This window comes from Malania oleifera, chromosome 5, assembly GCF_029873635.1.
Source record: "Malania oleifera isolate guangnan ecotype guangnan chromosome 5, ASM2987363v1, whole genome shotgun sequence".
In the NCBI taxonomy this organism is placed as follows: domain Eukaryota; kingdom Viridiplantae; phylum Streptophyta; class Magnoliopsida; order Santalales; family Ximeniaceae; genus Malania; species Malania oleifera.
In genome coordinates this window covers 88,226,741-88,240,172 of record NC_080421.1, presented here as the reverse complement: position 1 = coordinate 88,240,172, position 13,432 = coordinate 88,226,741, and the positions used below count along the sequence as shown (strand labels likewise).

At 35.6% G+C, this 13,432-nt stretch overlaps 1 protein-coding gene across 8 annotated transcripts in view; it reads right to left on the bottom strand.

Moving 5' to 3' along the window:
- The window catches only part of LOC131155389 (protein WHAT'S THIS FACTOR 1 homolog, chloroplastic-like), a 36,629-nt gene extending 23,268 nt beyond the window's left edge, over positions 1 to 13,361 (bottom strand). For 5 of the 8 annotated variants that reach the window (XR_009136799.1, XR_009136802.1, XR_009136806.1 and 2 more), the window contains exon 1: positions 12,981 to 13,337. The gene's annotated coding sequence lies outside the window, so the exon portion shown is untranslated. Of the gene's footprint in view, positions 1 to 12,980 lie in introns of all 8 variants that reach the window. The other 3 variants (XR_009136803.1, XR_009136801.1, XM_058108478.1) reach the window with 3 other exon arrangements.
- Between the last annotated feature and the right edge of the window lie 71 nt (positions 13,362 to 13,432).

The window sequence follows — 13,432 nt, the reverse complement described above, 5'->3', positions numbered from 1 at the left end:
ACCGAACTTATAGTTCAAAATAGGCCCAAGCAACCGAATAGTGAAGATCGGCAACCCGAACCATGGACCAGGTGCCCGAAGTCATGAACAAATAGAAAATAGCCTTAAGTTCAGCCACCCGAACTTGCATTCAGTCACTTGAACCCAAGAACAGACTTGTGTCTGTTCGGGTGACCGGCCCTAAGGACCGAGCGACCCAACTTCTCAGGTTAACTTGTTTTAACCGCAATAATTAGGGTAAAAACTTAATTAAACAATTTCAAATATCCCTAATATATCCCTAACGATCATAATTCTTAGAAAATCTATAAATAACTCATCATAACCTCAAATTAGCAACTTTAATTAATTTCAAATTCTCTTTAAACCCTTTGTTAATCAAAGTTCCCCCAAACCATTTTTATTACAAAAAAATTTTCTTTAGAGCAAATCTTTTCATACTCTCCAAACTCTCTTTGATTCTTTCGTTGAAAACATTTTTTTTAAGAGAGTATTTTTATTGGGCATTTATTTTTAAAATGTGTTTATTCCAAAAGTGTTTTGAGTATAAATCTTATCTTCTCCAAACAATATTATTACAAATCTTTATTGGAAAAAATATTTGTTTTACATTTGATCTTTGAAACTTTTATTGCATGTTTCATATAACATCAAAGATCTTATATATTAGTTTTTTGCAAAAAATGTTTTTAGAGCAAACCCTAGGTTCTCCGGTATATTTGAAAAATATTTTTAGAAGAATATTTTATCAGGGTTCAAATCTTTGAAACATTTTATCATGTATATCTTTCTTCAAAGAGTAAAATATTTATTTTGAAAAACATCCTTACTCTACTGAGCATTATTGCATATCATATTAGAGTGCATGTATTTAGAGCTTAAACATGTACATTTCTTCTTGTTTGTTTCATAAGTATTTTTATGTACAAAAATATTTTTATGTATCAGTTGGGTTCAACCCGGAATTTAATTGGGGAGTCTCAGTCACGTAAGTAAGACCGGTTCGGTTCAGCCTGGGAATTGAACTAGAGAGTCTCAATCATGTAAGTGAAACAACTTGGGCCCAGCCTTATAATTGAACTAGGATTTACCTCGCCCCATAAGGAGAGGTTGTAACGGCTTCTACTCCACCCGTTTAAGTGAGCAATAAAAGTGAAATCCTTTGAGGGTATGCCCAAGGTGGGGACGTAGGCTAGTTTGGCCGAACCTCAATAACAAATATTGTGTGTCTCTTTTTCCTTATCTCATTTAATTTATGCGCTTTAAATTCAACAGGTGTATGCTTGTGCATTCGTGGTTTTACCTAATTGCATGCACACATTTATTTTAATTGAGATACACGTGTATGTTTGCACATATTGCTTATTCAGTTTTACATACACGACCATAATTAAAATGAGATATGATATGTGGTGAATCGGCGTAAATGTTTAATTTTGCCAAAATGTTTTTAAAATCCAATTCACCCCCTCCCTCTTGGGAATACACCAATTCCAACAAACAACGGCAAAATGTTTTCAAAGGTGAAGAGCGAGCAAATTTTAGTTCACTTCAGTCATGTTATAATTCCCTGGATCAACGTATTGGATGCATAGAACAGTATATGGGAAGTTCTTCTTCATCACGTGGCAAAACTCTAATAGAAACAAATTTTGGAGATGAAGATGAAGATGCTAAAGAAGGCATCGACTCAGATGAAGGCAATGAGGATTAGTTTATTTTTCTTCTGAACAAACAACTTAGGTTGTAATATTTAAGCTGTTCTCAACTCCTTCCACTTTATTTTGTTTGGACATGACATATCTTGGTACTTGTTTGTGCTTTACTTGAATATTTTTTTTTTTTTTTTGCATGGTGCATGAGTATCTTTTTGGTCATTGCACATTGGATTGCATTTACTCTTTTTGTTGATGTCAAAAGGGGGAGAAATATGTGCAAAATGAGATTAAATGAGATATATTGATATGTTGACATGTTGGAGAAATATGTGCAAAATGAGATTAAATGAGATATATTGATATGCTGACATGTTGAAGAAATATGTGCAAAATGAGATATATTGATATGAATGTATGAGAAATACTGAAATGTTTATGAATATATGATTGATATGTATCATAGAGAAATAGATGTTTAAAATTTTATGATTGAGTTCATTGGAACATATATTCAGGGGGAGTTACTATACATGAGTTATTGAAAAGCATGATATATATTGAAAATTCTGAATGCTTGATTGACATGAATTATTGGAAAGCATGATATACATTGCAAATTCTAAATGCTTGAAATTACTCTGATATAAATGTTGAAAACATGATATTCTGAACATATGTATGAATGACTTGTCAAGAGTGCTTATTGTAAGGGAGAGCCTTTTAAGGCTTTCTCATTTTTGCTCCTTATTTGTCATCATCAAAAAGGAGGAGATTGTTGGCCTAATAAGACATAATATCGTTACGATGATAACAAACCAATGTTACTTAACATCTGTATGCAAGTTTAAGTTTCAGGACTTAAGTGATCTTATGATTTCAAGTGGACATACTTGAAGAATCTGAACGGAAAATTACACTTAAGGCAATGAGACATGATAAACATGAAGGTTCAAGTCATATGAAACATGAAGCTCGTTGAAGCAGTGCATAAAGCTCAAAAAACATATTGGGGGGTTCACAACATGAAGACTTAAGACACTAAGATAGGAAAATCATATGAGAGTCTCATGTAAGTACTTCAAAACTCAATACTGATTGATTGAAGCTCCTAGGAAATGTCATTGGACTTAGATACCTAATTTTATTCATGGAAAATATTTTCTCAAAGTCCAAAATGAGTTTTCAAAATATGAATTAAGTTTGGAACCAAAAATCATTGAAAAACAAGTTTGCTGAAAGGACAGGCGACTGATGATAAATCATTAGGCGACTGTGGTGCTTTTATGTTTGAAAATATTCAAACAAAATAGGCACAGGCAACTAACCTATCGAGCATAGTCGACTGACCTCATTATGACTTTTAGAATACGCTAATTTAAAAGAAGCATAGGTGACTGACCCTTCGGGGACAGGCGACTGATGTGAGTGTTTAAATGTTAAACAACGCTGATCTTATTTCCAAATCTTGCATGAATGGTTTCCAAATTAAGAGAAAATTCAAGGGAAAGTTTTTGAAACCCTAGTGCTCTATTTAAACATATTACTCTCGCACATTAAGGTAATGAACACGAATTGAAAAGCAACGGCACACACAACTCTCTTGTAATCTCTTTGCTGAAAGGCTACTGTTGTGTTCTTGATTCTTTCACTTGGAAAAGACTAATTTGATCTTCAAAACTCACGTCTTTCAATCAGTTCTGGCGATATACTTCGAGCTTCAACTTTCATATTATTTTTGAAGTATTATTTTTGAATCTAACGTGTACTAATCTGCTCGTTTGAGGAGCTTTTTCTTGTACAAGCAAGTATTTATTGTTTCTTTTATTTTTTATGGTTCAGGGATTGAATCATTGCCTAGCAGGAGGGGATTCTCGTCAGAGAGGCGAACTCCACCTTTGAGGGAGAAAGGGTGTAACTTCACCTGGTAACGAAATTAGTAAAGGAAATCCTTACAGCATGTTGCTTGAGGCAAGGACGTAGGCTGCGATCGAACCTTGTAAAAACAATGGTTTTCAGCTTCCTCTTCCCTACTCCTTTTATTTTCTGCAAGTTATAAGCTACGTGCATGATTTTTTTTTTATAAGAACTTGCTGAATATTATCTCGTGCTCAATATTAAATCTTGTTGAATATTTGAGGTTGAGCTAAATATTTGAAAATCTATTGAAAAGAGGAATCTTGTTAAACATAGTGAACTTGCTGAACATATTTTGTTTGAGATCAAATATATATCAGTTGTATAAGTGAAGCATTGATTTGACCATTCAGAAAAGTTTACAACTTTGAGTTTGAAAATAAATAGTCTAAGGATTAATTTGTTTGTGAACATATTTTCTGAATAAAGTATATGTGCTGAAGCTAAACAAGCATTTTACAAAATCTATTTTGAAAGAAAATACTTGTGCTGAAAGTTAGATCTTAATGTTGATTTTTATTGGGGCATAAATCAATCACTGAATTATTCTTAGAGTACATTATTATGGATCTTCTTGAATTAAGCTGAAAGTTATAATATGGACAAGTGCTCAACTGAATGTGTTATCTCATATAGTAAATTCAGTTTGTATATCCATATTCATATCTAAATGCTTCTAATTAACATAGTTCTGATGGCTATATATCTACATATATATATTGGAAGGTTGAATAGCTAAGGGTTGAAGTAATTAAAATTTTGCAAATAATTATTAAATAACCCAATTCACACCCCCCCCCCCCCCCTTCTCTGTGAGGAATACATCCTAATTTCATTGGTGTTATGGCACAAGTTGTTGACAGGTGTTCAACAACATAGGGGTGGTTGTCCAAGAATTGTAATACCACAAGTATTAGTGTGAAGTGGATGTAGGTCAAGAAACTATGAAATATGTTTGACTCTCATTCTTATAAACTTTATATTTTGATTATGCACTTCATATTGAACATCCTTGGTCAATCAACTTAATGATTCGATTGTGATTGTGAATTGCATATTAAACATCCTTGCTTAATCAACTTAATGATTCGATTGTAGTTGTGAATCGCATATTAAGCATCCTTGCTTAATCAACTTAATGATTGGATTGTGGTTGTAATCTTCATACTCAACATTCTTGTTAACCATCTTATTCATTAAGTAGTTTACACTTTGGCATATTTATATTAATAAGTCTTAACCAACTATCTTAATTGGGTAAATAATATTGTGATCATATTAAGTTCTCTTTGATCAACCAACTCAGTGTTTTGAAAAAATTGAATCTTCCATTGAATACCTTATTTTAATTAATTTATCAAGAAATCAAGTTGAGTTTTGAACATAATTTGTTTAAAAGGATAAAAGTTTAATATCACCCAATTCCCCTCCCATTCCCCTCCCAACCTTTTTCAGTCCCTACTTGGACCAACAATTTTTTCTAAAAAAAATATTCAAAAAAAAAAGGCAATGGGCTTGTGGCCAATAGCCAGCGGTCAAGCAGTATGGTAAAAGCACATATGTAATTGACAAAACCAACCCATGTCCTTGAAATTCCTGGTCCAAAGAAGCATTTTTCCCCTCCTATATCAAGAAAATATACAACTCACGAAGAGCATGTCTCACGGAGAGCATGTCTAAATGAAGGGAACCAATATTTTTTTTTTTCTTTTTTTTTTTTTTTCCAAGGAAGCAAATTGAAAATTTGAAATAGAGGGAGGGAGGGAGGGAGTGATCGACTCACACGAGCAAAGAAGAGGCTTCAATGGCAAGGATGATTTGAGCCTTCTAAAGAAGCCAAGATCGAGCAAAGGCTAGCAAGTTGGGATGTCCTGTGAACTAGCGAAGAATGTAGGGAGACTGGAAGAGAGGATTTACAGCAAGGATCAAGAAGGACAAGGTTGCAAGTTGCCCTAGGGCTTCGACAGAGCTCCTGCTTCACTCATATATCAGCCTGTGTTATTTTTTTCACTAAATGTAGGCATTTCAAGGCACGTGTTGGGCCCATGCTTCTTGCGCAAGTTACAAATTGCGAGTTTTTTTCCAGAAATAATATTGGTTTATTCAAATTTTTTTAAAAATCTTCTGGTCTCAACTTTTTTGCCCAAAATGATGCACACCCAAAACTCACAGGACCATCTTGCAAATTTTGCATGGGAGGCTTGTTGACATTGAATGGTCAAAACTTGCAAGACCATCCTACAAGTTTAAAACAGCCAAAACAAACCTCATTTGATGATCCTGCAAGTTTTGGTTGGGTTTCTTTCACCTTCCTCCTCCCCAAATCTGCAGACACAAGTCTTAAGCCATAGGTGACCATTGAGAGCTCTCCCCCTCCCTCGGACCCCCTAGGCGAAGTTGTAACCCTACTGCTTTTGTGTACTTCTGCCAGGGGCATCGCTAGTGACTATTGAGCATCGTTGTAGCTGCAGCAAGAGCACTTAAGAACATCATGAAATATTTTTGTTCCACTCTTATTCTCCTCCAAACTCTCAATACTTGGTGAATTATTTATAACTATTGTTTTTGGGATGTTCAATATATAAATTTGGTTTTTTATTTGGTGATTTGAAGCCTATTTGGTGATATGAGGCCGCATAAATTATAAACCATAGGAACCCTAATTTCATATTTGGGTTTTTATTGAATTTAATGTATGTTTCAACTATAATTAATGAATTATTTTGTGTAATTCCATCTTAGGATTTTGATTGAATTCAATATGTACATTGGTTTTCTATTTGAATGCTCTCTTGGGTTTTGATAGGTTTAAAAATAAGAAACTTAGTTAAGAGATTGATGACTACCAAGCCCTATGTTATAATCCAAAAATTTTATATGCTCAAATAAAATAAATTATATATAATCATATATCTGAAGTTGATTGTGTCCTTTCCATCCCTATGTTAATGAGTACCAAACCCTATTTTCAAATGCCCCAAATACAGTTAATGGAAGGAAATATGACAATTGAAAAGGAAAACCACAAACACAGCTTTCGAACTGTTGGGATTTGCCTTTCCGTGGGTTTCCAAGATCATTTTAAATGATTTGGAAACATCACATACTAGGGTTATAGTTTCAAAAACCTAAACCTAGGCCCATTTGATTACAATTTTGTTGGTTAATAGTCCATACGGAAGAAAAAAGGGTTCTATAGAGGGAAGAACTTCACTAATTCACAGCCAATGAGAAAGTCAACAATTACTCCAGCAAATTCCATGCCCCTTGACAATTTTTTAGCTCCTTCTAATGGAATAGCTAGTTTGAACTTTGAACCCTTTCATGACGACCTTGAGACTTGCCAATTGTTGGGATTTGCCCGAAGTTAATGAGTACCAAACCCAATACTTTCAAATGCCCCAAAAACAATTAGTGGAAGGAAACATGACAACCAAAAAGAATATGAAAGAAGAAAACAAAATACCAAAAACAAAAACAAAAACAAATGGCAATCAAAGATAAATTAATTCTCCTTTTATAATATCATAGCAGTTATTTATTTATGTTATGATATTTTGACTATATGAATGATTTTATATTTGACTATTATTAGTTGGCTACTCTAATAATGTTATTAGATTGATCTTGCACTTACTAAGTATTTAATATTGTTGAAAAAAAAAATGCCATCAAAATTTAGATTTACCATAATTCGGCATTAGGGAGCACGAAATTTGGACTTTGAATGACTATAATATTATACTATTTTTTTTCTCATTTAATATAAATTATTTTCTCTAGGCTTTAACTCCATGCTTCCAAACAGTAAAAAGGGTTTTACCATTAGTGGCTTTGTTGACTTGGTGGCTAGCCTGATATCCTATTGACTTAATTGTTATTGATACAATGGCACTTTAATGCTAAAACCAGCTCTAACGAAGTCATGCACCTCATCTCTTCAAGAGGCAAGCCCTTACAGTTTAGGATAGTGTATCAAAATCATTTTAGCTTCAGCTCAGTGTTTGTGCATACGTAGGAAGTTAATATCCATATATTCTGAGCTTTGTGGTCTATGTTAGTGTTAGGAATAGCTAGATGGTGCCCTCGTGTTATCGGATAGGTGTGTGTTTATGTTGGGGAATGCACCTCTTTGCTGTTGTATTGCTCAGTTTAGTATTAAAATGATTTCCTCTTTCTGATAAAAAAAAAATGAAATCATGAACACCCAAGAAGGAGACCGCCCACATATGAGCACTAAGAAAACAACATGAAAGTTTAAACATTAAGTGATTTTACATTTTTCAGTGCATAAATCATATCATAAATACTTCAGCATCATCAGTTCATAAAACTTTCATCTTTGATAAAGGATTGCTATTCCGTTTGGGTGGGAGCCCCAGCTACACAGCTTGTATGCCTTTTGTAACATTAGTCATAAGGTGTTCCAAACCATATACTCCTTTACGGATAATAATACGTAAGAATATAATCAATTATAGAAATACAAAAGAAACAATGTGAAGTCTAGATATTAACTATTAGAATAGCACCTGTGAGATAAACTAGGATCATTTGCACATATTGAGTTCTTTTCTTTAAAAGAACTCAACGTTTCATACATACTGAGTTACGCTGCCCATCTTGCATACCCAATTTTCTACACTCATGTACTTTCTCTAGATTGTCCAGAAAATGTGCATTGGCATTCTAAAAGCATCCACCGAGAATAAGAATGAGTAGAGGAAACTAGCAATGTCAGGCTAGTTCCATCTACAATCTTGAAGAAATTAAGGACAAGAAGGATGTCATAATTGGTTATTGCAGCAAGCAAGAGTGGAGCACCTGTCAAATCAGGACCCAGGAGTCAGGACCCTCACCTCCCTTTTATTGGAGTGAGGAGAGGGACATTAAATAATCTCTAGTCTTTGGGGGTCATTGTCCACCCTCAAACTACCAAGAGAAGAACCAGACCTGTAGTTTTTAGGTCTCTCATTGTACTTTTGCCCCAGCATTTAATATATTGATTTATCTTCTTCTTTTCATAGTATTAATGACTATTGAAAATCAATGAGCATAAATGTGCAACTTTCTTATTCATTTAGTAGGTACTTAATCATGTCCACATTACACTTCCTAATGGTAGGAAGCTCGAGTAGCAGTCAATTACAGTTTGTTGTATGGAAGGGGAAATCATCATTGGGGTGAACAGGGTAAATTATGGTACACAGCCAGCAAGAGGAATTCGAATTGGAAGGAGGGCTAGGTTTAGGCAACTATATGATAATATATACAAATATCTGCATATTGATGGAAGTCCATAGGCCACTTCGAGATATCCTGTTATGGGACAGAAAGGGACAGTTACTTTTAAAGCTTTTCTTGTCCATGATGATTCCAATCTTCACATTGCCTTGGACCCACAAAGTTCATGCCCTACTGGGTGTCAAACTTTTTGTACAACGAATTCCTTGAATTGTTGAATAATCCAAAAAGACCAAAAGGTCTGTTTGTCGTGAAATTCAAGGACACCATCTTCTAAGTAAAGGAGAGATGTCGAAAAAGGTCATGGTCCAGAAGTTATACATTAAAATGTGTTTAAACTAAAACTTGTTATAAAAAAATTTACATTTTTCGTGGTTCTAAGAACCCGAAATGACCAAACATGGTCTATTCGACATGAAATTCGAGAGATACCATCTTCTAGATGGAGGGGACATGCTGGAAAAAATCGGACTCAAAAATGAATCATGGTCTGGGAGTTATACACAAAAAAACAAAAACAAAAAACAAAAAAAAAACATGCTTAAACTGGAACTTGTTATAAAAATCTTACATTTTGTGTTCTAAGAACCCAAACGGACCAAATATGGTCCATTCAATGTGAAATTCAAGGGACACAGTCCTCTAGGTGGAGAGGACGCATTAGAAAAGACTGCACTCAAAAAATGAGTCATAGTACAGAAGTTATACACAAAAATATGATTTGGACCAATAATCTGCCAAATCATCCACAAATTATCCAATCCAATCCAATCACCACTGTGCAAAGTCGAGAATTTAGAGAATCTGGGAACAAATATGGATTGGTACAGTAAAATATTAAGAACCAAAACCAAACTAATTAAGCACCCAACATCTGATCTCAAATTTTGTTTGTTACGTTTTCTTGTCACCCTCTTATTACTATTTTGTTAGTACTTTGTCTTCTCTTGCTTTTCCAAGATCTATTTCTGAAGCCCTATCCCATTCTAGGTGGAGGACAGCAATGGTTGAAGAGATGCGTCCACCACATGATAATGATGCTTGGGATTTGATACCTCTTCCTCCTGATAAATCTGTGGTTGGTTGTCATTAGGTGTACAATGTGAAAGTCAATAATGATGGTTTTGTGGCTCGTTTGAAGGCCTACCTTGTTGCTAAGGGATATACTCAGGTGTATGGTTTTGGATTATTCAGACACATTATCCCCAGTTGCTAAACTTGTCTTAGTATGTTTATTCATTTCTTTAGCCACCACTTGTCATTGGCCTCTACATCAGTCAGATGTGAAGAATGTTTTCCCACATGGTGATCTTCATGGGGAGGTATATATGGAGCAACCCCTTGGGTTTGTTGCTTTAGGGGAGTCAAGCTTAGTATGTCGGCTCAAGAAGTCATTGTATGGATTAAAACAACCTCCAAAAGCATGGTTTGGCCATTTTAGTGTTGTAGTACTTGAGTTTGGCCTTCATTGGTGTGCAGTAGATCATTCAGTATTTTATCGCCATACTCCATCGGGCAGTATTTTGCTTATTGTATATGTGAATGACTTTGTGATCACTGGTTTTGTGGCTCGTTTAAAGGCCTACCTTGTTGCTAAGGGATATACTCGGGTGTATGGTTTGGATTATTCAGACACATTATCCCCAGTTGCTAAACTTGTCTTAGTATGTTTATTCATTTCTTTAGCCACCACTTGTCATTGGCCTCTACATCAGTCAGATGTGAAGAATGTTTTCCCACATGGTGATCTTCATGGGGAGGTATATATGGAGCAACCCCTTGGGTTTGTTGCTTTAGGGGAGTCAAGCTTAGTATGTCGGCTCAAGAAGTCATTGTATGGATTAAAACAACCTCCAAAAGCATGGTTTGGCCATTTTAGTGTTGTAGTACTTGAGTTTGGCCTTCATTGGTGTGCAGTAGATCATTCAGTATTTTATCGCCATACTCCATCGGGCAGTATTTTGCTTATTGTATATGTGAATGACTTTGTGATCACTGGTTTTGTGGCTCGTTTAAAGGCCTACCTTGTTGCTAAGGGATATACTCGGGTGTATGGTTTGGATTATTCAGACACATTATCCCCAGTTGCTAAACTTGTCTTAGTATGTTTATTCATTTCTTTAGCCACCACTTGTCATTGGCCTCTACATCAGTCAGATGTGAAGAATGTTTTCCCACATGGTGATCTTCATGGGGAGGTATATATGGAGCAACCCCTTGGGTTTGTTGCTTTAGGGGAGTCAAGCTTAGTATGTCGGCTCAAGAAGTCATTGTATGGATTAAAACAACCTCCAAAAGCATGGTTTGGCCATTTTAGTGTTGTAGTACTTGAGTTTGGCCTTCATTGGTGTGCAGTAGATCATTCAGTATTTTATCGCCATACTCCATCGGGCAGTATTTTGCTTATTGTATATGTGAATGACTTTGTGATCACTGGTTTTGTGGCTCGTTTAAAGGCCTACCTTGTTGCTAAGGGATATACTCAGGTGTATGGTTTGGATTATTCAGACACATTATCCCCAGTTGCTAAACTTGTCTTAGTATGTTTATTCATTTCTTTAGCCACTACTTGTCATTGGCCTCTACATCAGTCAGATGTGAAGAATGTTTTCCCACATGGTGATCTTCATGGGGAGGTATATATGGAGCAACCCCTTGGGTTTGTTGCTTTAGGGGAGTCAAGCTTAGTATGTCGGCTCAAGAAGTCATTGTATGGATTAAAACAACCTCCAAAAGCATGGTTTGGCCATTTTAGTGTTGTAGTACTTGAGTTTGGCCTTCATTGGTGTGCAGTAGATCATTCAGTATTTTATCGCCATACTCCATCGGGCAGTATTTTGCTTATTGTATATGTGAATGACATTGTGATCACTAGTGATGATGATCATGACATCTAGGACCTAATTTCTACATAATAAGTTTCAGACCAAAGACTTAGAACCATTGAAGTACTTCTTGGGTATACAAGTATCGAGATCTCATACGGGAACTATCTTGTCAAAAATGAAGTATGTTCTTAATCTTTTAGATAAGACAAAGTTGTTGGGATCCAAACCTATTGATATACTCATGGATACCAATAGTAAATTAATTCCATATATAGGAGATTTGTTACCTAACCCAAGTCGGTGCCAAAGACTTGTTGGAAAGTTGAATTACCTCATAGTCACTCAACCAGATATATCTTTCGCAACAAGTATTGTGAGTCAATTTCTCGATTCCCAAAAACAAATCACTAGGATGCAATAATTTGCATTTTGAGATATCTCAAAGGTGCACCAAAGAGAGATCTCATATATGAAGATTGTGGTCACACTCATACTCAAGGATATACAGATGCAAATTGGGCCAGATCACCTTCTGATCAAAGATCCACAACCGGGTATTGTATCTTTTTCGGTGATAATTTGGTTTCTTGGAAAAGTAAGAAACAAACTGTGGTTGCCAAGTTGAGTGCTAAGTCAGAGTATAGGGCTATGACGCACAGTACATGTGAACTTGTTTGGTTGAAGAACATGTTGAAAGAACTAGATTTTCCATATTCTCAGCCTATGGAGTTGATGTGTAATAATCGAGTTGCTACTCATATTGCCTAACACCTTGTCTTCCATGAGCGGAAAAAGCACATTGAAGTTGACTAACATTTTATTCAAGAGAAATTTGTACAGAAGCTCATTACAATTACTCATGTGAATTCTGAGTTTCAGCTTGTTGATTAGTTCACTAAAGCCTTAGGAGCATATGATATGCATGCTTCAGCTTGAGGGGGAGTGTTAATGGTTATTTAGTCCTTTAACATTATTATTATGTGTTAAGAGTTTTGTTTAGAATAAGTGTGAGTTAGTAAGGATATTATGGTTATTCCTATTGTACCTACATATGTTATAAATAGAGGGAGAGACCTATCATTGAGTTTAGGTCTTCCGTTTTACCCAATTACTCAACATCACTAATCAAAAATCACTGTATTAATGCTTCAAAATCAGTGTTTTGATTGATAAAAATCAGCATTTTAATTCTTTACAGATCAGTACTGTAATCAGTATTATTATTATTGTAAAGAATCATTCACAAAGACACAAACAAGCGTTAATCTTCAAAAGAAATTCACAAATTCGAAAAAATATGACTTGAAATCAATTTTAAAGGCCGACAGGGACACACCTCTTTGGCGGAATAACTGGTGCGGCGGCTGCGTACTTGCGGTCTGCCAAATATGTCCTGTGGTGGTAGATGGAGGCCTGCCGTGCCTTAGACCAAGATCGACGAAGACGCGAAGTTGCCAACAGCCGGAGTGAAGCTCTCTTTGGTGGTTAATGGTGACGTCTCAGACCTCAAAACCGTCAAGGCGAAGGCGAACTGGAGTATGGAGTTTGGTGCAGCACTGAAGGCGAAGCCTCATCCCTCTCTCAATCTGTACGGCGAGCGCGAATGTGAAGCTCTCTTCAGGGTTTCTTTTCTTTCTTCCTAATCTGGTTTGAGTGGATTTTGAGGTTTTTTTTTTTTTACCCCCAAAGAACAATTCCCAACTCTCATCACGATGTCACGGTCAGCCTATGGCTCTAGGTAGGGGTGGCAGAATAGGTTCGCAAGCCGGATCCGGACAAATCGTAAAT